Genomic DNA, 22,090 nt, shown 5'->3' with positions numbered 1-22,090 from the left:
AACTGGCGTAGCCAAGATAAAAGTAAGGGGAAGTACACGTGCGGGAGGAGCAGTCATTGGCACGGGCCGTGGAGGTCGAGGTACAGTCTCCTGCTTTGTAGAAGGGCTTCCAGGGCAGCAATGTGTGAGAAGGCGTGGAGGCTGCCCCGTGAGACAGTGATGAGGACCCAAGCAGGTAGGAGGCAGACTCTCGAGCCCCGGCAGACACTCACAGGCACTACTCAAATGCTCTTGTGGACAAATGTAAACTTTTTATGTGGCTGGATGCAGCCCCGGGGAAGTCAGTTTGAATCCTTTGACACAAAACCTCTGAATCTGGTTGGGTCTTCTTGTTGTTCAGTCGCTCAGTCGTGTCCAACTCTTTGTGACCCCGTGGACTGCAGCACGCCAGGCTTCCCTGTCCTTTACCATCTCCTGGCACTTACTCAAACTCTTGTCTATTGAGTCAGTGATGCCATCCAACCATCTCATCCTCTGTCGTCCCCTTCTCCTGCCTTCAATCTTTCCCAGCGTCAGGGTCTTTTCCAAGGAGTCAGTTCTTCACATCAGATGGCTTCAGCTTCAGAATTAGTCTTTCCAATGAATATTCAGGACTGATTTTCTTTAGGATGGACTGGTTCGATCTCCTTGCTGTCCAAGGTACTCCAAAGAGTCTTCTCCAACACCACGGTTTGAAGGCATCCATTCTTCAACACTGTCTTTTTGATTGTCCAGCTCTCACATCCATACACGACTACTGGAAAAACCATAGCTTTGACTAGACGGACCTTTGTTGGCAAAGTAATGTCTCTGCTTTTTAATACGCTGTCTAGGTTGTTCACAGCTTTTCTTCCAAGGAGGAAGCGTCTTTTAATTTCATGGCTGCAGTCACCATCTGCAGTGATCTTGGAGCCCAAGAAAATAAAGTCTGTCACTGTTTCCATTGTTTCCCCAATTATCTGCCATGAAGTGATGGGACAGGATACCACGACCTTAGTTTTTTGAATGTTGAGTTTTAAGCCAGCTTTTTCACTCTCCTCTTTCACCTTCATCAAGAGGCTCCTTAATTCCTCTTCACTTTCTGCCGTAAGGGTGGTGTCATCTGCATATCTGAGGTTATTGATATTTCTCCCAGCAATCTTGATTCCAGCTTGCACTTCTTCCACCCCAGCATTTTGCATGATGTACTCTGCATATACGTTAAATAAGCAGGGTGACAATATGCAGCCTTGACGTACTCCTTTCTCAACTATGAACCGGTCTCTTGGGTCTTGTGTTGTTCCAAATATACAGTGAACTTGAATTGTGGTCAGTGCTGAGCAGAAGATTACCTCTGATGGGAGAAGTGGCAAAAAAAGCTATGGGGTTGCTTCTGAATCTTTGTCATCTTCTCTTCCTCCCAAATTCCTGCCCACGGTTTGACAGCTCAAGCAGGGAGTGACACAGGAGAAGATGGAGCTGGCCTGTGGCTGGCAGTGGGCATCTGTCCACACGCCTGTCCACACACATGTCCTTCTTCTTCTTTACATGGACTCCAGGCTATGACGGATTGTGTCTTGGAATTAAAGACAGTCATATACTCTGGTCCCTTGGTGGGATCCCAGAATTTGCTATTGAGTTAGGAAGGAAACCCAGGATTGGGTTAGAAAGCAAGGGTGATGGGAAAAGTCAGGGCATTAATATTAACGATGGATGTAGTCAGAGGAATTGGAAGGGGGGCAAGGAATTAAAGGGAGAACTCTTTAAATGAAAGGGGGGAAGCCCACTCAAGGTGGTATCAATCAGTCTATTTTGGTGACTATTCTTTAACTTATCCTTCATACATAATAGGCTGTGTGTGTGGTGGTGGGGAGTGTTCCAGATAAAAATAAATACCAACCACCAAAAAAAAACCTTTTCAAGGAAACTACTGAAGTAATACCCAATTTTTTTGCGGGTCCCTGACTCCAAAGAAACTTTCTGAAGAAACATCATACGAGATCCTAAGTCTTGGTTTATTTTGCGGGAAATTGTTCCAAATACAATAGTAGTCCCTCTAACGCACTGCACTGGCTGACAGTGATCACTGCTATTCATTACATTTCAGTTCACGGGAGATGAAAGTCTTCAATAACCTGAGCAGAAAGGAAGGAGGAGTAACAATAGCTTTAAGACAGGAGGGCTGCTCCCAAGAATTCTTCCTCTTCTTCCCCAGCCCCTTCAATAAGGCGCTTGCTGGCTTGGTGGTCTTTCTTCCTGACTTTCGAGGCATGTTTGGCCGCATGGATGAGACTGCAGGCTCCGGAACCCGGTGAGGAGTGTGTCCACCTGAGGGGCCGCCTGTGCGGGTCAGGAGGTCTGTCCACACGGGGGCAGCGAGGTCTGGGGGTCAGGGCCCACGTGGAGGGAAGAGGGGATGTGATGTAGAAGAGCGTGTCTCGGGTATGAGCATCTAAGCAGAGCAAGGGCGGTGATGCAGGGCAGGATGTCAGGGCTCAGGTAGAGTGGGGGGGGCTCCGGGGGGCTCCCACCCTCCAGCAGGCCTGACCCTGAGGGAAACAGGATGGGGGGAAGGGCACACCTGTCTGGGAAGGGGGTGGCCGCAGCAATATGGACCTGATTATAAGGAGGGAATTGATTCGATAAGTGAACATATCAAGAATGATGGGTGCCAAGTCTCTCACCGTCAGCAAGAGAAACTATTAAAATGCAAAGGGGGAAAGCAGGAGGAACCCTGTGGGATGTGGTTAGAACTGGCATCGATGCTGTATATTGTGTGTGTGAGTGTGTTCTCTTTGCCGATAACCTGGGAGCAGGTTCCACTCTAAATTCTAAATACTGTTTCCTACTAGAAGGAACCGGAGATCGTTGCAGAATTTGGCTGATTTCAGAGCGAGGGCAAGGCAAACATACCCCAAAATGGCTGTGCTTTTGCATTCACATCGTTGGAGATCTTCCGCCACTGGAGTATTTTTATTCTACAACAGTCTGTGTTTTATGTGTTCTCTGCACCTCCAGCCTAGCACACAGTAGGTTCTCAGCATAAATCTTTTTGCTGAACGCATTTCACTTTCATCTTTTGAACACTTACTTTGAAAACACAGAAAGCTTCAGAAAAATTTTACCTTAAATTGTAAATGAACGCTCCTATTCTAAATGTTTTATTTATGTGCTTATTTATTGAAGTTCAGTTGATTTACAATGCTGTGTTAGCTTCTGGTGTACAGTAAAGTGATTCTTTGATGTATACACACACACATACACATGTGTATTCTTTTTCAGATTCTTTCCTCTTATAGGTTATCATGACATATTGCAGATATTTCCATGTGCTGCACAGTACAACCTTGTTGTTTAGTTTATATATACTAGTGTGTATCTGCTAATCCAAAACTCCTAATTTATCCCTTATCCCTTCCTTCTTTTCCCCTTTGGTAACCATATGTTTGTTTTCTATGTCTGTGAATCTATTTTTGTTTTCTAAATAAGTTCATTTGTATCATTTTTTTTAGATTCCACATATAAGTGATATCATGTGATATCTGTCTGATTTATTTCATTTAGTATGATCATCTCTAGGTCCATTCACTTTGCTGCAAATGGCATTATTTCATTCATTATTTCATATGGCCGAGTAATATTCCACTGTATGTTTATATACTACATCTTTTTGTCCATTGATCTGTTGATGGATATGTAGGTTGCTTCCATGTCTTGAGTATTGTAAATAGTAATGCTACATGGTTTAACAAGAATTTTATTTTCAACCAATTCATAACCTAGAGTATGACCCAGACATCGGATTAGAACACTTATTGAATATTTAGAGGGAAGGGGAAAATTACAGAAGTCAAGATTTTTGTTTCTTTATAAAAGTGATAAAATTCTCCAAATTTTAAATTTTAGCAGAAAGTTAAAGAAGCGTTTAATATGTCTTTTGCTCAATTATCAGTCTGGGCCAAGAGACTTCCATGGAATTTTTCACATGCTCAAGTCTTGCCTGCTAGAGGGGAAACTTGCTTTTGAAGGCAACTGTCACTGCAAGTCTACCGGGAGGACAGGTGAGTGGACAAGGCAGGATGGCGAAGGACTTTCAGGTGGAGACATGCCTGCTCTTTCCCACGGTCCCTTCCGGGGCTAATGGCGCCCCCGTATCTATCCCCCAGGACATAAACCTGTGGATTGAGATTGGTACCGCAGACTCCTTTATGCCTCCCACAAAGACACCCAATGAACCCATCATCAAATGGTTCTTAACCTCCCAAACATCTCCCCTCTCATTCTGGGCCAGCTTCGCAACCGTGCCGTGGCGCGGGGCCGGCTCTCAGCGGTGTCTTCTGGGGTTTAAGGCTCTGAGGCTGCTATTTAACGCATCTTAACCAGGTTGGTTCTGGGGTTTTGCGAGGAAGTCGAAGGGGAGGAGGGAGCAGGCTCCAGGGGCTTCGGAGCACGCGTTGTCGGAGGTGCAGCCCTCCGGCCGGGAGCTTCTCCCCACCCGCACCCCGGCTCTGCAGCCCTTCCCCCGCTGCCCAGGTCTCGGGTCGCAGGGTCAGATCTGTGGGCCCTGGGCCATCGTGGCGGGGCAGGGGGTGGCTCTCAGGCCGCCGACCCCTGCGAGGCTGGGGGCCGTGGGGGCTGCGAGCTCCCGCGCCTCCCGCGGGGGCAGCGCCTCGGGCCGGCGCTGGACAGGGAGGCGCCGGCTCGGCGGGGGCGGCAGCGCCCCGAGACTCCGCGCAGCCCCACCGTCACCCCCACCCGCACTAGAGAGGACCCCTGCTCCTCCCTCCGACCTTCCCCCAGGCGCCCCCCAGGATGAGCCGCAAAATTCAAAAGGCTCGAAAACTCTGATATTTGTATTTAACACTGGCCTTGCACAATACAAGGATAAGGGGTAACATTCAACGCAGGAATGTAGAGTTAAATTTTTCTTTACTGGGAAAAGCACTAAATGGCAAGTAAAAAATATCCCAAGTTGAGAGGGATTTGGGCGGGGGCGGGGTGCCGTGGAAGGAGACACTTGTCCCTTTCAGGGTCTTTCGCCTTGGCACTGAGCCCTGCGGCCCCGGCCCTCTGCCCCCAGCTCAGCCTCTCCGTCTCCAGCCCCGAGGTTAAGGCTAGGTTCTGGGGCTAACCCACCTCAGGCACCATTTCAACAGCTTCTTCCGGCCTCTCAGAGTCCGGTCTGACGCCAGTCCACCCCAATACCTCCTCCAGTTTGCAAGAGCAACCTTTAAAACCCTCCAGAGTCTCAGCTCCGGTGACCTTGCCAATAATCCTTCTGAGTTTGCTCCAAAGTTACACACTTGCCCCTTCTCTTTTCTGAACTCAACTTTGTATATTTCTATTGTAGCACGTTTAATACATCATATTATAAAAACTGTTTTGCATTTCTTCCTGAGTCAACAGCAGCTTGAAGGCGAGTTCTATTTATTTCTTAATATTCTTTATTTTCCAGTGGTCGTGTATGGATGCAAGAGTTGGACTGTGAAGAAAGCTGAGCACCGAAGAATTGATGCTTTTGAACTGTGGTGTTGGAGAAGACTCTTGAGAGTCCCTTGGACTGCAAGGAGATCCAACCAGTCCATTCTGAAGGAGATCAGCCCTGGGTGTTCTTTGGAAGGAATGATGCTAAAGCTGAAACTCCAGTACTTTGGCCACCTGATGCCAAGAGTTGACTCATTGGAAAAGACTCTGATGCTGGGAGGGATTGGGGGCAGGAGGAGAAGGGGACGACAGATGATGAGATGGCTGGATGGCATCACTGACTCGATGGACGTGAGTTTGAGTGAACTCCAGGAGTTGGTGATGGACAGGGAGGCCTGGCGTGCTGTGATTCATGGGGTCGCAAAGAGTCGGACATGACTGAGCAACTGAACCGAACTGATTCTTTATTTGGGGGCTTCCCTGGTGGCTCAGACGGTCATGTATCTAGCATGTCCTAGGCACTCTTAAGCTAAGAATTCAATGGTTAACAACAAAAAATGCCTGCATTCAAGGAGTTGCTGTTTAGTCATTGAGATAGAGAATCGCATAGCAGATTACATTTCAACAGAGAAGGGGTGCTTTCAGGGGAGCTTTAGGGGATCTGATGTAGTTAAGGAAGCAGAGGTGTCATTCCTGAGAGCAGATTAAGCTGAAGCGTGGGTAGGAGTCCCCCAGGCAGAGCTGGGGAGAGAGGTTTCAGGAAGATGAAGCAGGGCCTGCAGAGACTGTACAGTGTAGCCTATGCCACTGGAGGTCAGGGCATGAGGGCCTAGAAGGTGAAATGAGCCCAGAGGGGTAGGTGGGGCAGAGTTTTGTGCAACACAAACCCAAGAAGTGAAGAAAACTAGATTAAGCAAAATCTGGACATACTTTGCAGTGGTAAAGTTCAAAAGCATCTATGTAATACCAGCCTCACGGAGAAGGCAATGGCACCCCACTCCAGTACTCTTGCCTGGAAAATCCCATGGATGGAGGACCCTGGTAGGCTGCAGTCCATGGGGTCACTAAGAGTCGGACACGACTGAGCGATTTCACTTTAACTTTTCACTTTCATGCATTGGGGAAGGAAATGGCAACCCACTCCAGTGTTGTTGCCTGGAGAATCCCAGGGACGGGGGAGCCTGGTGGGCTGCCGTCTATGGGGTCACACAGAGTCGGACACGACTGAAGCGACTTAGCAGCAGCAGTAGCAATACCAACCTCTGGTTTTGCCAGTAGGCATGTACAGATGTGAGAGATATAAAGAAGTCTGAGTGCCAGAGAATTGATGCTTTTAAATCATGGTGCTGTTAAATCATGATGACTATTGAGAGTCTCTTGACTGCAAGGAGCTCGAACTAGTCAATCGTAAAGGAAATCAGTCCTAAATATTCATTGGAAGGACTGATGCTGAAGCTGAAGCTCCGATACTTTGGCCACCTGATTCAAAGAGCCAACTCATTGGAAAAGACCCTGATGCTGGGAAAGATTGAAGGCAAAAGGAGGAGGGGTTGGCAGAGGATGAGATGCTTAGATAGCATCACTGACTTAATGGACATGAATTTGAGCAAACTCCAGGAGATAGTGGAGGACAGAGGAGCCTGGTGTGCTCCTGTCTATGGGATCGGAGAGTTGGACATGACTTAGTGACTGAACAGCACCAACAACAAATACCATCCTGGTTGAGAGTGTGGGAAACCATGGCCCTTGTATTAGGCTGGGGACAACTTTTTGGATCCCAATTTGGTCAAGTGTATTATAAGCCCCTTAATATCCTTTGACACAATAGTTCTACTTTCAGGAACTTACCATAAATAATTAAATGAGGGTATTAAGATAGTGTTAATTATTTAGACTTTGTAGAAAAGAGGATTTCACACTTGGGAGATTGTTACTTCTTTTGATATTCATGAAGGAATTCATGAAGTTTTCTTTTTGAGTATGCAAGTCTATTTATTTATCTGAATAGATGGGGTTTTTTTTTCTGCTTATGTCCCTAACAAAGTAAAAACTAAACATTATTAGTTTAGCCATTATCTTAGTTGATTCCACATATGATAAAGCCATTTGTTAAGAATGAAGAGATATTTTCTCTTTTAAAAACAATTCGAACCAAGTGTCTTCATGGTGGATCTTGCTATTTAAGGCGCTGTTTGGGAGTCACAAATCACTGCCTGTCCATGGCAACTGTTGTAAGTAATGTGATTTTGCAACATGGCAGCTTGGACACTGGGCTGCTGACTCCTGCAAGTGACATGGATCGGTTTTCTTGCCTCATATAGTACGGTGCTCCTGGCAGGTGGATTATACGCCTTCAGGTCTACAAACATGATTTTTTAGAGTGATTTAAATGTGGTTGCACATGTTTTAGAATGTCATCAAGAACTAGACCTACCAGTGATCACCCTAGAATTGATAGGACAATGTTAAGATTCAGCATCTTGGGTCTCATCAGGGCTTTAATAAACTGTGAATAAGCCCGAAATCAACTCTGGTATCAAAGAGCATGGATTATGCCGCTTCTAACTGTTACCTTGCCAGGAAACAAGAGATAAAGGAACTTCTCTGAACCACCCTCCTTGTCTACGATTAGAGCTAACAACAGTAGTATCACCCCATCAGGTGATGCAGGGGATTAAATGAGCTAATACAGATAAAGAACTAAGAGCCACACCTGGCTCAGGGTAGACCCCAAACAACGTCAACCATCTCGATCCACAATAGAGAGATGCTGTGAGAGATGCCATTTTCCAAGTTAAAAGAAGTTATGAATCCACTGGGAGAAAACTGCTGTTATGGGAAAAAAAAGGGAGACACGTCTTAGCATAGCCTTAAAATTCTTGCTTCAAGAAACCCAGTCTCTTCTTTGTTGCCAGCCAAAAAGTGACAGACATGGAACTGCTAGTCTCCAGGTGTCAGAGGTAAGGCAGGTGTGGAAGCCCTGGGGAGGAGGAGAGATTAGGACTGCCCTGGTGGGGGAATGCGGTGAGCTGTAGGTAAATTTGTAGAGAGCCACCTTTGACCGGACATAGAGAATGAATGGTTACCTTGGAAGAAATCATCTCTAGATAGTCATGGGCTACATGACTTTGCAGTAAACATAAATCTCCAGAATCCCAAAAAGTCTTCTTTTCTATTCAAAGGTATGTGTCTTTTCCTTATGGTTACTTGACATCTTTCAAAGGGACAGTTTGTAGAGGTTCAGTGTACAGACCCTTAAGTCGGAAAAGACTGAATTTGTATCTTTTTTCTGCCACTTTCTTAGCTGTGTGACCGTTGGCATGTTAATCACCCTCTCTGGGAGGGATTGGGGGCAGGAGGAGAAGGGGACGACAGAGGATGAGATGGCTGGATGGCATCACTGACTTGATGGATGTGAGCTTGAGTGAACTCTGGGAGATGGTGATGGACAGGGAGGCCTGGCGTGCTGCGATTTATGGGGTCGAAAAGAGTTGGACACGACTGAGCGACTGAACTGAACTGAACTGGGCTATGTGTGATATTAATTGCATCTACTACAGTGAGTTGCTGTGAAAACCACAATAATCTCTATACAGTGTTTCAGTACTCACTAGCACTTGCATGCGCCCTCAGTCGCTCAGTTGTGTCCGACTCTTTGCAACGCCATGGACAGCAGCCCTCTAGGCTCCTCTGTCCGTGGAATTTTCCAGGGAAGAATACTGGAGTGGGTTGCTATTTCCTACTCCAGGGGATCTTCTCGACCTACAGATTGAATCCGCATCTCTGGCATCTCCTGCATTGGCAGGTGGATTTTTTTTTTTTTTCCCACCACTGCGCCACCTGGGACTAGCACTTACCAAAATACTATTATTGTGTGTATTGTCATTTCTTTTTTCATCTTCTAGTCCCTGAAGTTCTGATTGTTTTTATAGACACTCAGCCCCTTTCTGGGTTCTCTTTTTTCCTTAGGAAACCTGGGCCTGAGCCCATTTTACAGGAACATCTCCACCACTTTGCATTCTCTGCCTTCTGGACACACAGTGGGTTGCTAAATGGAGTGGGTGCCAGGAGAGCTCAGCTGCAAGTCCAGGTTGTCAGTGGGGCATCGACATTAATACAGGATGTCGAGGCTGCTACTGATTGAGAACAGCAGCTTTGAAGTCAGATGACAGGTTCCAGGCCTGACTCTGATCTCTGACCATCTACAAGGCTTTAAACAACAGAAGCCCTAGTCTATGCCTCAGTCTGCTCACCTGCAGCCAGGCTGTAGCCTGGGCTGTGATGGCTCTCCGCTGGTGCCCCACCAGGTAGTGCTCTTCCCCACCTCTGCTCTGTGCCCCTGGGGGATCCCAAGCCCCCTTGGGAAGCATCCAGAGGTCGGTTGGCACATCCGTCTCCCAGGAGGGCACATGTCAGGTCAGACTTGTGCAAATTCGGCTCTCAGGAAGCTGCTGGGACTCTTGGGGCATGGAGTGAGTGTGCGATTGTTGCCTGTAATTCTTCCTGACCTGGCAAGAATCTCACTTTTACCTCCTCTTCTTCCTGTCAAAATCCCCTCAAGCTGAGCTGATGAGTGCAGATTACTCGCGCCCCCCACCCCCCGCCCCATTTCCCAAGCATGTCCACGCAATTCCCTACCTTTGTGCCCCTGCCAATCTCTGCCAGGGCCTGACTGTGCAGGACTCAATCCCTGTTCTGGCTCAAATGCCTTCAAGACACACCGTGCCTCACCCCCGCCAAACACAGGAACTGGTCTCCTTCAGGAGCGTCCACATTCCTGTGTGTGTATCTTTGGACACTTCCTCACTTCCCACCTGTATTATAACTGCGCATTCTATTTCCCGTGTTGTTTGGGAAGTTCCATGGGGAAATGTCCAGTGTTGGACTCATCCGATGCCCCCACAATTACCTGCCCACGGAGGCGGTTCAACAAAGACTTCATGAATGAGGCATGGTGTGTTGATAGATGGTTGATGTCCACGCGCTGGTTGAAAGGATGATACCAGTTTACGGATTTGCTTGTAACCAGCTCTTCTGGAGGTGTTTAGCCATCTGAGTAAGGATTGGGCCTTTTGTAAAGTGCTGCTCAGCTCGGGGGAGGGATGAGGAGTAAATTCACCTCTAATCTTGCTTTTGGACCACTGCTACTTATAGTTCATGATGACACCCTGTCAAAAAAGTTCCCTGGAGTGACCCTGTGTGGATGGTGGGTGCTAGGGTTAGGTGGGGTGTTAAGAAGGGAGATGGTGAAATTCTCACTCTCTGCCTGCCTGCCAGGAAAAAGAGGAAGCATCTTCCACCCTGGCGTCTTTGATTCCCCTCTCACATTAGGACACACAGGAGGAATTATGTTTATGACTTAGTGATAAACGCAGTGAACCTGCATTGGGTGCCCCGGCACTGCCCCATGCTTTGGGGGACCCCAAGGACTGGAGGCAGGGTCTCTGCCCGGAATATATTGTTCAAATTTCCATGGGAAACAAGATCAAAGCTATACCATCCACAGCAAGGAGGCACACAGGTTGGTTCATGATCTGACAACTTTCTGCCCCAAAACCATTCATGAGTTGAAAGTAGTTTGATGTAATTTGAGATCACATTACATGAGCCAGATTCGCCGGCCTGAGTTCCTCTCCGGGAAGAAGTAAGGTTCCTTTAAGGCAGCCCAGGAGTAAAAATAGCTTACTGTGGACTTTGAGTTACCCTCTTAGGAAGCAGACTTGGATGGCTCCCTGCCCTTTAGGACCCCAGGCCTGCCCTGTACTTGTCTGCCTCATCTCAGAAGCTTGAACAGGACCCTGCTGGTGGTGGCCACTGGAGGGAGGTGTGAGACTGCCCTTGGGTCCCGGGGAGTGGGCTGGGCTGCTGGCAGAGTGGCGAGCGGTTTGGGTGACCCCACACCCAGCAGGTGGGGCTGGGCCCTCCTTTCCCCTGAGTGTCCATTTAACCCGTGCTGTTTCAGATTTGTTTACAAAGCCTGTGACTCAGAAATGAAAGGAAAGGCAATTTCACATTTTTAACGTCCCTTAACCCACTGGTTATGGCTTGATTCTTGCCCTACTTGTCTGTTTTCCCAGCAGCTTGCTGCTTTAGGAGGTTGGGAAGATGAGCTCAAGTCATTTAGAGAACTCAGCACTTCTTCTTTGACCGTTTATCCCAGATTCCCAAGGATTAACAGAATCCTTAGGCAAGTTATTAGCACATCAGTGCCTTGGTTTCCTCATCCGTAAAATGAGAGGATTGTGTGAGATAATACCCATAAAATACTTAGAGTAGTGCCTGACGCATGGCAAGCACTCAGTGAATGTTGGGCTTCCCTGGTGACTCAGCTGGTAAAGAATCCGCCTGCATTGTGGGAGACCTGAGTTCGATGCCTGGGTTGGGACGATTCCCTGGAGAACGGAAAGGCTACCCACCCCAGTATTCTGGCCTGGAGAATTCCAGGGACTGTATAGTCCATGGGGTCACAGAGAGTCAGACACACGACTGAGCGACTTTCAATAAATGTTAGCTGTTACCAGCTGTCCTTCTTTGGCCTTCTGTAACACTTAGATTCTTTCACGGGGCAGTTATTACCTTATGCCATATCTGTTTGATTTCTCTCTATATCTTCTGGTGTATTGGTAGCATAAGCATACCTTGTGACCAATATCAGGCCTTATATGTAATATGCTTTACGTAAATACCGATTGAATAAAAATAAAGTACTTGGGTGAAAGTACTTTAATAATAAATAATAATAATAAATTATAAATAAAAATAAATAATATATTTATTTATTTAAATTATAAATAAAAGTAAATAAATAATAATAAAGTCCCGCAGGGTGAAAGTGCAGAGCATCATGCAAAAATATTGTGTTTTGTGGAAGATTCATCATTTAGTACTGTCTCAGCCTAGTGATGCCTTGAGAGCAGAAACCGCATTCTAATTTTTTCTGATTACAACCTAGCATGTGGCTTAAATGCATTCCTCACTTTGATTAAACCGTTAATACTATATGATGATGGATCCTAAGAAAGCAAGTTGTGATAGTAAGTGTTACAAATGAACCCTCTTCCTGATGTTACACCTGCGTGTTTACTGCGAGTGTCCCTCGATGTCACACCAACTGGTTTGGAAGAGAGGACCCTGCCCAGAGCTGTATTCAGAGTGGCTTGGGGACAGTCTTGGTGTTCTTGAACTTGTATAAGTTTTTTTGGTCACAGATGAACGGACATCAACTCTTGCAGCTGCTCCAGTGGCTCTGTCCAAAGGAAAGCCACTCTCAAAATAGAATCAATGGGAACAAATGGCCTGCCTGATAGACTATTTTGAGGAGGAGGTTGGAGAATCCAAGTTTGAAATACTGTTATTAAGGAGGATGAAAAGGATGTAGAATTTGGAGAAGTTTGGGGGTGTGACTTTTAAAAAAAAAATGTTCAGTTGGCCAAGTCCATGGATATGTGCCACCCTAAAAGACCAAACATATAGAGTTTCAATATTGGATACAACCCAATGTTTAAAGTTTTACATGTTTCCTACAAAAAGCAAAGTCCTCTGTATCTTAGGGACACAATTTCAAGTTTTCAGAGTAAAACTCTGGCCTTTAAAATGGTGTTGGGGCTGCAGACATCCATGTTAGAGAACATTTAACTCCCTCACTACTGGGACTCCTGGTAGCACAAAAGACAGACCCAGCTTCAGCCGGATTGCTGCTCTGGACTCTATCCACGAGCTCACAGCCCAAAGCCCGGCTCAGGCTTCCCCCTCCCCATGGGATCCTAAATTTTCCTTCCCTCTCAGTAAGTTGGGGATGATCCAAATGAGGGGTCAGCAAATCAAACAGCAGCACCAGATCCAGTTGTGTGGACTCATGTCCTATGTGGGCACCCAGAGTACTGTGCCCAGAACCATTGCTAAATTTCTCGTGCGTGTTCTTACGTGCTTTTAGTAATAATAAATAATTATAGATGTAATCATAATGTTTATACAGTTATGCCCTTTGCCCTTTCACATATAGGTATTTTCACCCATAATACGTTCATTAACTCTTTTTAAGAATAATTTTGTCTATTTATTTGCTTATGGCTGTCTGGGGTCCTCTGCGCTGCACAGGCTTCCTCTAGTTGCGGTGAGCGGGGGCCACTTTTCGTTCTGGTGCCGGCCTCTCACTGCAGTGGCTTCTCTTGTTGCGGAGCACGGGCTCTAGGTGCCTGGGCGTCAGGAGTTCAGCACACGGGCTCAGTACTCAAAGCTCGAATGTGGGGCTGAGACGCTGATGCTGAGTGACCCAAATGTTTGTACAGATAAGACCCTGGCAAAATAGATTTGTCCTTCCCCTGCTCCTGCCACCCCAGGGACAGTCCTGGAAAAACAAGGGAGAGGTTGGACAAAGGAGGGTGCCAAGTTGCCAAAGGGCCTGAGAGAGATCAAGAGACTTAGCTGGGGAAGATTTGAGAGAAAGTCCATTAACAATAATACGTAGTTAGTAATAGCTAGTACTCTCACAGGGTTGTTATCATGGCCTGGAGTCTAAGACCCCTACAAATACTAACTTGTTCTGTCCTCACAACAACCCTACGAGGTGGGGGCTATGAGTATCCCAATTCATAAGAGAGAGAGAAAAAAAAGAAAGAGAGAGAAAGGTTGGAGAATGGAGAGAGGGAAGAGAGAAAAGCGAAGGGAAGGGAAGGGAAAGTAGAGTGTATCTGTTAACCTCAAACTCTAATTTATCCCTGCCTTGCCCTTTCTGCTTTGGTAACAATAAGTTTTTTTTTTTCCCCCTTGTCTATGAGTCTGTTTCTGTTTTGTAAATAAGTTCCTTTTAGATTCCACATGTAAGTGATATCATATGATATTTGTCTTTCTCTTTCTGATTTACTTCATTTAGTATGATAATCTCTAGATCCATCCAAGTTTCTGCAAATGGCATCATTTCATTCTTTCTAGTAGAAAGAATGGCTGAGTAGTCTTCCATTGTATTTATGTACCACGTTTTCTTTATCCATTCATCTGTCGATGGACATTTAGGTTGTTTATGCCCTGGGTATTGTGAATAGTGCTGCTATGAACACATCTTTTGAATTATGGTTTTGTTTATATATATATACATATATGCCCAGAACTGGGGTTGCAGGATTATATGTTATCCCTGTTTTTAGTTTTTTTTTTTTCCTTCCTTTTTATTGCTGAGTTGCATTCCATGGTACGAATATACCAGTTTGTTTAACTATTCACCTGTTGAAAGAAATCTGGTTTTTTTCCAATTTTGAGCTATTTCAAAGAAAGCTGCTGTAAACCTTCATTTACAGTTTTTTGTGTAAATGTAAGTTTTCATTTTTTTTTTTTTTCTGTAACAGTTGCCCAGCAATTCAAGTGCTGGATCATTTAGTAGTTGATGTTGACTGTTCAAAAAAAAAAAAAAAAAGTCAAATATTTTCAGAGTGGCATAACCATTTTTTCCTTCCCATCAACCATTCACAGTAATCTAGTTTATCTCTCTCCTTACCAGCATTTGGTGTTGTCTTCATTTTTCATTTTAGGCATTTTGATGTGTGTTTAGTGATGTTTTGTGGTTTTGTTTTTTAATTGAAGGATAATTGCTTTACAGAGTTTTGTGGTCTTCTGTCATACATCACCAAGAACCAGCCATGGGTACCCCCATGTCCCCTCCCTCCTTAACCTCCCCCCCTTCTCCCTCCCCACTCCACCCTTCTAGATTGTCACAGGACCCCTGTTTGAGTTCCCTGAGTCATAGAGCAGATTCCCACTGGCCGTGTATTTTACATATGCATTGTAAGTTTCCGTGTTACTTTCTCTATACACCTCACCCTCTCCCTCCTCCCATGTTTTTAGTTTTCTTAAGGAACTTCCATACTGTTCTCCCTAGTGGCTGTACCAGCTTACATTTGGAGTGGGCTTCGTCTTGATTCCAGTGGTGGTGTTGGAGCCTGGAGGCTTTACTGAAACCTTCTAGCACTTTCTGCTATTACATCAACTGATCCATGGAAGTGTTTCATTGGATTCTACTCTTAAGCTTCTGCTTGATTCAGTGAAAAATCCAGGATAAAGTGTCTTGTGTGAAGTTTCTTGATTTTGTGGGTAATGTGATGCTGTAATATATGTGTGATATATGAGATTATATTTGAAATGTTTCAAAGGTCTTGCCTTTCTCAGGGAAGGAGTGTGGGCCTTTTGTGCCAGGGATTTCTTGCCCATTTTTATCCCCTTGTTTTTCAGTTCTCCTTATCATCTTGGCTTTGGCTCTGTGGTTATTTTAAGGCCACTGTTGTGACTGAGCTTCTCAGTGAACTTGACCCAGCACCTTCCAGTCCCAGAGACCTCCCAAGGGACAGGGGAGTGAGAAAAGGGCTGGACGAGCTGGAAAGAGGGAATGAGAAGGCCAAGTGTTGGAAATGCCACCCCACTAAAACCATCCACTCGGTGGTAAATTCCAGCAAACAACTTTCCAGGTGTTGCTGAATTTCCAAGATATTAATGCAATCCCTAAGGGCAAAAATCTTAAAAAGAAACCAGAAACCAATATGGGAAAAGGGCAGACCTGGGAACCTACACAGAGAGGCTCTGCTGTGTGCACTTCTTACACACAAGTCATCACAGACCATGCCTATAAGCAGAGAAATGTCAGTAATTGGAAATGTGGAAGTCTCTTTGGCTCAGACAAGGCTTCTGCCCCTAGGATGTGAATGATTTGTGCCACAAATAACAGCAGCTTCCTCTGACACAGCGGTAGAGGAATTCCATGGAGAAGGGAAATGCATTCATTGCCACGTCTCACCTGGTTTGGTCATTTGTCCTGTCTCAGAAGGCCTAACTGCAAGTCCACCATATGAAACAAAGTACAAAGACAAAGAGCCAGAGCATCACCTCTGGCCCCACCTTATTTTGCACACACCCTCCCCTGCATCTGCACGAGCAGCCTGTGAAAACCCGGGGTCCTTGTTCTACACCCCTTCCTCATCCTCCTCCGTCAGGCTCCTTTCATCTTTTCTATGTAAGATGTAATACTCTATGTAATACTCTATTGACTGTAGTATTTATTTGTTTGGTATGTCATGTCATTCCAACTGTTGATATTTTTATGAGAAATAGTAATTTGTTCCCAGATTAGAGTTGCATTGATTGAGTTGCTGGCCACTTTTTGTCACTCCATAAACCATGTTGTTTTTAATGTACGATATCACAGAATGTGAGGTGTTTATTTTGGGGGTTACATCATGAATGGATGTAAGAGGTTGGGCCAGAAGGAAGGCTGAACACTGAAGAATCAATGCTTTTGAACTGTGATGTGGGGAAAGACTCCTGAGAGTCTCGAACAGCAAGGAGATCAAATCAGTCAAAAAGGAAATCAACCCTGAATATTCATTGGAAAGACTGATGCTGAAGCTGAAGCTCCAACACTTTGGCCACCTGATGCGAAGAGCAGACTGGTTGGAAAAGACCCTGATGCTGGGAAAGATTGAAGGCAGAAGGAGAAGGGGACGACAGAGGATGAGATGGTTGGATGGCATCACCAACTCGATGGACATGAGTTTGAGCAAGCTCCGGGAACTAGTAAAGGACAGGGAAGCCTGGCGTGCTGCAGTCCATGGGGTCGCAAAGAGTCTCACACGACTTACGGACTGAACAACAAAGAATTGGTGAATACCCTGGGCGGACAGCTCGGAAATACCCAGCTCCCTCTGGCGGGCTCTGGCGCCTGGCGCTTCGCCGCTTCTCTGCCCCGCCCTCTAGTGCCGCAGGGGTGTCGGCGCTGGGCTGCTCCGCTCTGCACCAGGCTGCCAGGGACGCATTTTCTACTGTTTCTCAACTTTTCCCTTCCAGTCCTGAGAGTTCTTGCTCAAGTTCTTGTTTCTTGCCAGAAGAGAGTCAGCTTTAATGGACAACATTGGTCTTGGGCCCTACTTGGAATAAAAGTGCTTAAAAAACGTAGAACATCCGGCTGGAAAGAACATGCCCATTTGCAGTAACCAGGATGGGATCCAGGCCCCTCGACGAGAGCCTCCGATTCAGCACCGTGGGGGCCGATGGCGGGCTGTCGGGGAGCCGTAGCCGGGCCGGGGTGCCCCTCTTCACCACCCGGATGTCATTCCCAGCTGTCAGGAGGGAGGTAGCGTTTCTGTTCTATTCAGGTTCTCAACAGGTTGCGAGGCTGGGCCCATCCGCGTGCAGAGGATGGTATGCATTACTCCGCCCACCGACTCCAATACTTCTCTCTCCCGGAAACACCCTCGCAGACACCCGGAGACGCCCTCACAGACACCCGGGAACACACAGACACCCGGGAACGCCCTCACGGACACCCAAAAGTAATGTTTAACCAGCTTATATGAGGAAACAGTAACCCACTCCAGTGTTCTTGCCTAGAGAATCCCAAGGACAGAGAAGCCTGGCGGGCTACAGTCCACGGGGTCGCGAGAGTCGGACACGACTGAGTTACTAAACCATGAACATCTCGGCGCGCAGTCAAGCTGCTAAGTTAATTAACCATCACAGGGAAAATTTTTTTCCGTGAAGAAGTAACAGGACAAAAGCAAGTACTGTGTTAGCGTGATAAAGAGAGGAAGTGAATGGTGGCTAAAGGAAAACTTCTCAGTCTTGAACATGGTCTACGATGAATTCTCAGTTGCTAACGATTACTACTGGTACTTTGTAAACCCAGTAGGGCGGCCAACCAAAGACCCCAAGAAGCCAAGAAGGCGCTTCGGAGATGCCGCGTCTCAGTCTGTGGCTCAGAGGTGAGACCCCAGGAAAGGGCAGGGAGGGGCTCGGAACAACCTGAAGGAGGCGCCAAAGAGGGGCCAAAGGGAGCAGTTGGCAGATGCCCATCTGAGGGGGATTCTGGAAATTAAAAGGTGACTCGTAAGAACGACAAAGTAAGTATTTTGTCACACTTTCTACCCTCCGTGTATTAGTTTTTATGTTTACACTACTTTCTATGTGAAAACAGATTTTACCTACAAACCATTTCAGGTGTTGAAGGTGCAAGTAAAGGTTATGTAGAAGCTTTAGTGCATCCCTGGTGCTTAGAGGAGCAAGGGGGATGGCCCGTGTCCTGAATTGGAATTTTGTGTTTTCCCTACGAAATCTCACCTGCGCATATAACTCGAGACCGCACTGACTTCACATTAGAATCACCTGGAGACTCTTCAGAAGGTTAAGTTGGAGTGGGGGAGGGGCAGCGGGTTTTTCAGACCCTCCCCAGGTGAGCTGAGGGTACTGGTGGCCGCGATAGGAACACTGTGTGGGCACTTAGCGCTGCTGCACCTGCGGGGGAAGCGTGGGGATGAGGTGGATATTTCGGAGACGTGGAGACATGTTCCCACATGGCTCCTCTGAGGAAACTTCCCCAGGTACCAGCCAGAAGCCCTGTCATCCCCTGGGGACGGCACACAGTCTAGAGATGATATTCAAGTGCCTTATCTCAGGCCAGTGGGATTATACTGTTGTTTTCTTCCTAGATTGTTTCCAAGCCCAAACCTGAAATCTAGAAAAGTTTATGGTCAAAAAAAAAAACAAAAACAAAACAAAAAACCCGACGGGTTCGGTTTTGTTTTGTTTGTGCTCACTATTGGCTTTTTCTCATTGATATTTTGCACTTTGGTTTTGGTTTTCTGTCATGTATTGTTACACTGAAAGCATGTTGTCAAAGAGCCATCTCTGTTCCTGCCTGGGTTTTCTCCTTCACCGGGTGATTTCTGATCTGGTCTCTGAGTCTCAGCACACTGAGGCCTTGGGGACACACTGCCTGCTCGCCCCCACCCCTCATCTGACTTACACCCCTCTAGCCCCAGCTCACGTTGCCTTTAGGACGTTGCCTGATGAACTCATCTGTTGGCCTCGCTGCGGAGACCATAATACACCTGTGGCAGGAAGTGGCCAAGAGATGCTGGTCTGCGCAGTCTGCACATGCATGCAAAGGGCTGAAATATTTTAATGAATGAAATTTGTCAAAGGCAAGAACCTTATCTTCGTTATGCAATATTGAATTTCAAAGCGTTCAGCTAGTGCTTGCCCCGGCCGCCGCGCTGCCCCCCGCCTTTAGCGGTGACTCTCATAGTGCGGCGTTATTTAAGGGATGAAGAGTGAGTTCTGTGTATAAGGTCTGCCGGACGCTCAGCCCTTGGTCTCCGCTTGGGATTCCAAGAGGATGCTTAACACGAAGTGGTCTGCGTTGCCCTCTTGTGGTCGCTGCGTCGCAGGACACCTCCAAAGAATACCTTCATGAATTCTTACTCTGTAGTAGGAGAGGACGGAGAAGGCAATGGCACCCCACTCCAGTACTCTTGCCTGGAAAATCCCATGCGCGGAGGAGCCTGGTAGGCTGCAGTCCATGGGGTCGCTAAGAGTCGGAACGACTCAGCGACTTCACTTTCACTTTTCACTTTCATGCATTGGAGAAGGAAATGGCAACCCACTCCAGTGTTGTTGCCTGGAGAATCCCAGGGACGGGGAAGCCTGGTGGGCTGCCGTCTATGGGGTCGCACAGAGTGGGACACGACTGAAGCGATTTAGCAGCAGCAGCAGTAGTAGAGGATGGAGAAGGCAATGGCACCCCACTCCAGTACTCTTGCCTGGAAAATCCCATGGGTGGAGGAGCCTGGTAGGCTGCAGTCCATGGGGTCGCTAAGAGTCGGACAGGACTTGGCGGCTGAACAACAACAGAAGTCGTAGTAACGGTCATGATAGTAATGAGATGGTTAGATAACATCTCCATCTCAGTGGACATGAATTTGAGCAAACTCTGGGAGATAGTGGAGAACAGAGGAGCCTGGCCTGCTGCAGTCCATGGAGTTGCCGAGAGTCAGACACAACTTAGCGATGCTGATTGAACAAGCAGTTAGAGTCGTTATCATCACCACCATCATCTCTCCATGATGGTAGTGGAATGCCAGCCTGTGCAGCAGCCTGGTATGACATCCGATGGTTCTCCCTGCCTTCTTTTGCTGTTTTCTATGAGAGATGAGGGATCCTTGGTCAACAGTCTGTAGGCATACTCCGCCGGAGATTTCGTGTTTAAGAACACTCCTCCCCTCAACACTCTGCAGGTCCAAGCAGCATCCCACAGGCCACTTTAAATGTTTTCTGTCTTTCGAATCCCAGATATTTTCCCATACAGTTTAGGAGTGACTGCAGATTGGGTTTGGCAAGACTCCTTTAGGCTAAATATTCAAATGAAATTCTATCATAAAAATTCAACATAGCCCAATAGAGCTGAACCACTATGAACAATTTCATCGGGCTTCAGTAAGTTAAAGAAAATTATTTTTCAGACTTCGCTGGTGGTCCAGTGGTTATGAATCCACCTGCCAATGCAGAAGACACAGGTTCGATCCTTGGTCCAGGAAGATTCCAGGTGCCTCAGGGCAACTAAGCCTGAGCACCACAACAACTTAAGCCTGTGTGTCCTAGAATCCATCCTCTACAACAAATGAAGATACTGTAGAAAGAAGTCTGTGCACCACAGCTAGAGTGTAGCTCCCACTCGTGGCAACTAGAGAAAGCCCACGTGCTGCAATGAAGACCCAGTACAGCCAAAAATAAAATAAATAAAAGGACCACAATGTTACAATAAGAAAGAAAGCTACTTTTTATTAAATTATAGTTGATTTACAGTATTGTGTGTGTTAGTTTTGGGTGTACAAGGTGATTTGGTCATACATATGTATATATTGTTTTTCCTGATTCTTTCTCGTTACACTTTACTACAAGAAATTGAATGTAGTTCTCTGTTCTATACAGTAAAACTTTGTTGTTTATCTCGGAAAGTTACTTTAGTTTCTGAGTTGTGGTGGTGGTGGTGGTGGTGTGAGGACTTTTTGTTTGTTAAGTTTTTGTGTTTAATTGTGACAACAGAAAGTGGTTGTGAGGATTTGGGGAAGAAATACAGAATATTCCTGAGGCCAGTTGCTTTATAAAACCGACCACACAAAATCTGTTGATGAAGAAAAAAAGACATTCTGATTCCTATCTGACCGTTTTTAGATTGGGGCATGGGGACGATTAGGGACAGTGCAGGAAATAACACGGTGTCCACAGAGGAGTGTCCCCTGCCTGTGACCTACAGATTGCTGCAAACACTCTCTGCAAGTTGCAGGCACAGTTTTGAGTCCCCACAGTGTGGTTCATGATGCAATTTGTAGTCTCAGTTTCTTTTACAAAATTATGATGTTTAAAGCATCGTGTAATTAGGTCAGAGGAAAACAGTGTTTATTCTATGAGCTGAGCAGAGGCTGCACTTCTGAGTTCTCATTAACCCAGTGGTTGATTTGCTACTGCCAAGAGTCTGCTGACAATGAAGGCATGAGAGCAGGCCGACAGGTAATGATTGCAAAGGAGTTCTTCTTTTTATGTTTCACTCTTTTAATTTTAGTGTTGATTACTTAGAACTTTTACAGACTGTTCGAAGAAACCCAGTATTCCTGCATAGAATGGATAGATCACCTTATTTTTGTTGTTGTTAATATTTAATATTTTATTTATTTTTTGTTTTGGGGTTTTAAATTTTTAAGATGTTTTTTTGATTGGAGGGAAATTGCTTTATAATGTTGTGTTGGTTTCTGCCATACAACAATGCAAATCAGCCATAATTATACATATATCACCTCCCTCTTGAACCTCTTCCCCCTCACCCCCATCCCACTCCTCTAGGTCATCCTAGAGCGCCAAGTGGGGCTCCCTGTGTTATATAGCAACTTCTGACCAG

The 22,090-nt window shown here is 46.2% G+C and overlaps 1 long non-coding RNA gene across 1 annotated transcript; it reads left to right on the top strand.

The window, feature by feature from the left end:
- The first annotated feature begins 1,899 nt into the window (after positions 1-1,899).
- LOC113882181 lies at positions 1,900-5,453 on the top strand. The gene is made up of 4 exons (XR_003508310.1): positions 1,900-2,269; positions 2,811-2,987; positions 3,911-4,019; positions 5,414-5,453. It is a non-coding gene; the product is annotated as an uncharacterized LOC113882181 (long non-coding RNA).
- The last annotated feature ends 16,637 nt before the right edge of the window (positions 5,454-22,090 follow it).

Source organism: Bos indicus x Bos taurus, chromosome 23, assembly GCF_003369695.1.
Source record: "Bos indicus x Bos taurus breed Angus x Brahman F1 hybrid chromosome 23, Bos_hybrid_MaternalHap_v2.0, whole genome shotgun sequence".
Taxonomy (NCBI): domain Eukaryota; kingdom Metazoa; phylum Chordata; class Mammalia; order Artiodactyla; family Bovidae; genus Bos; species Bos indicus x Bos taurus.
Note: the sequence above shows the minus strand (reverse complement) of the source record. Positions and strands in the feature narration are given on the sequence as shown.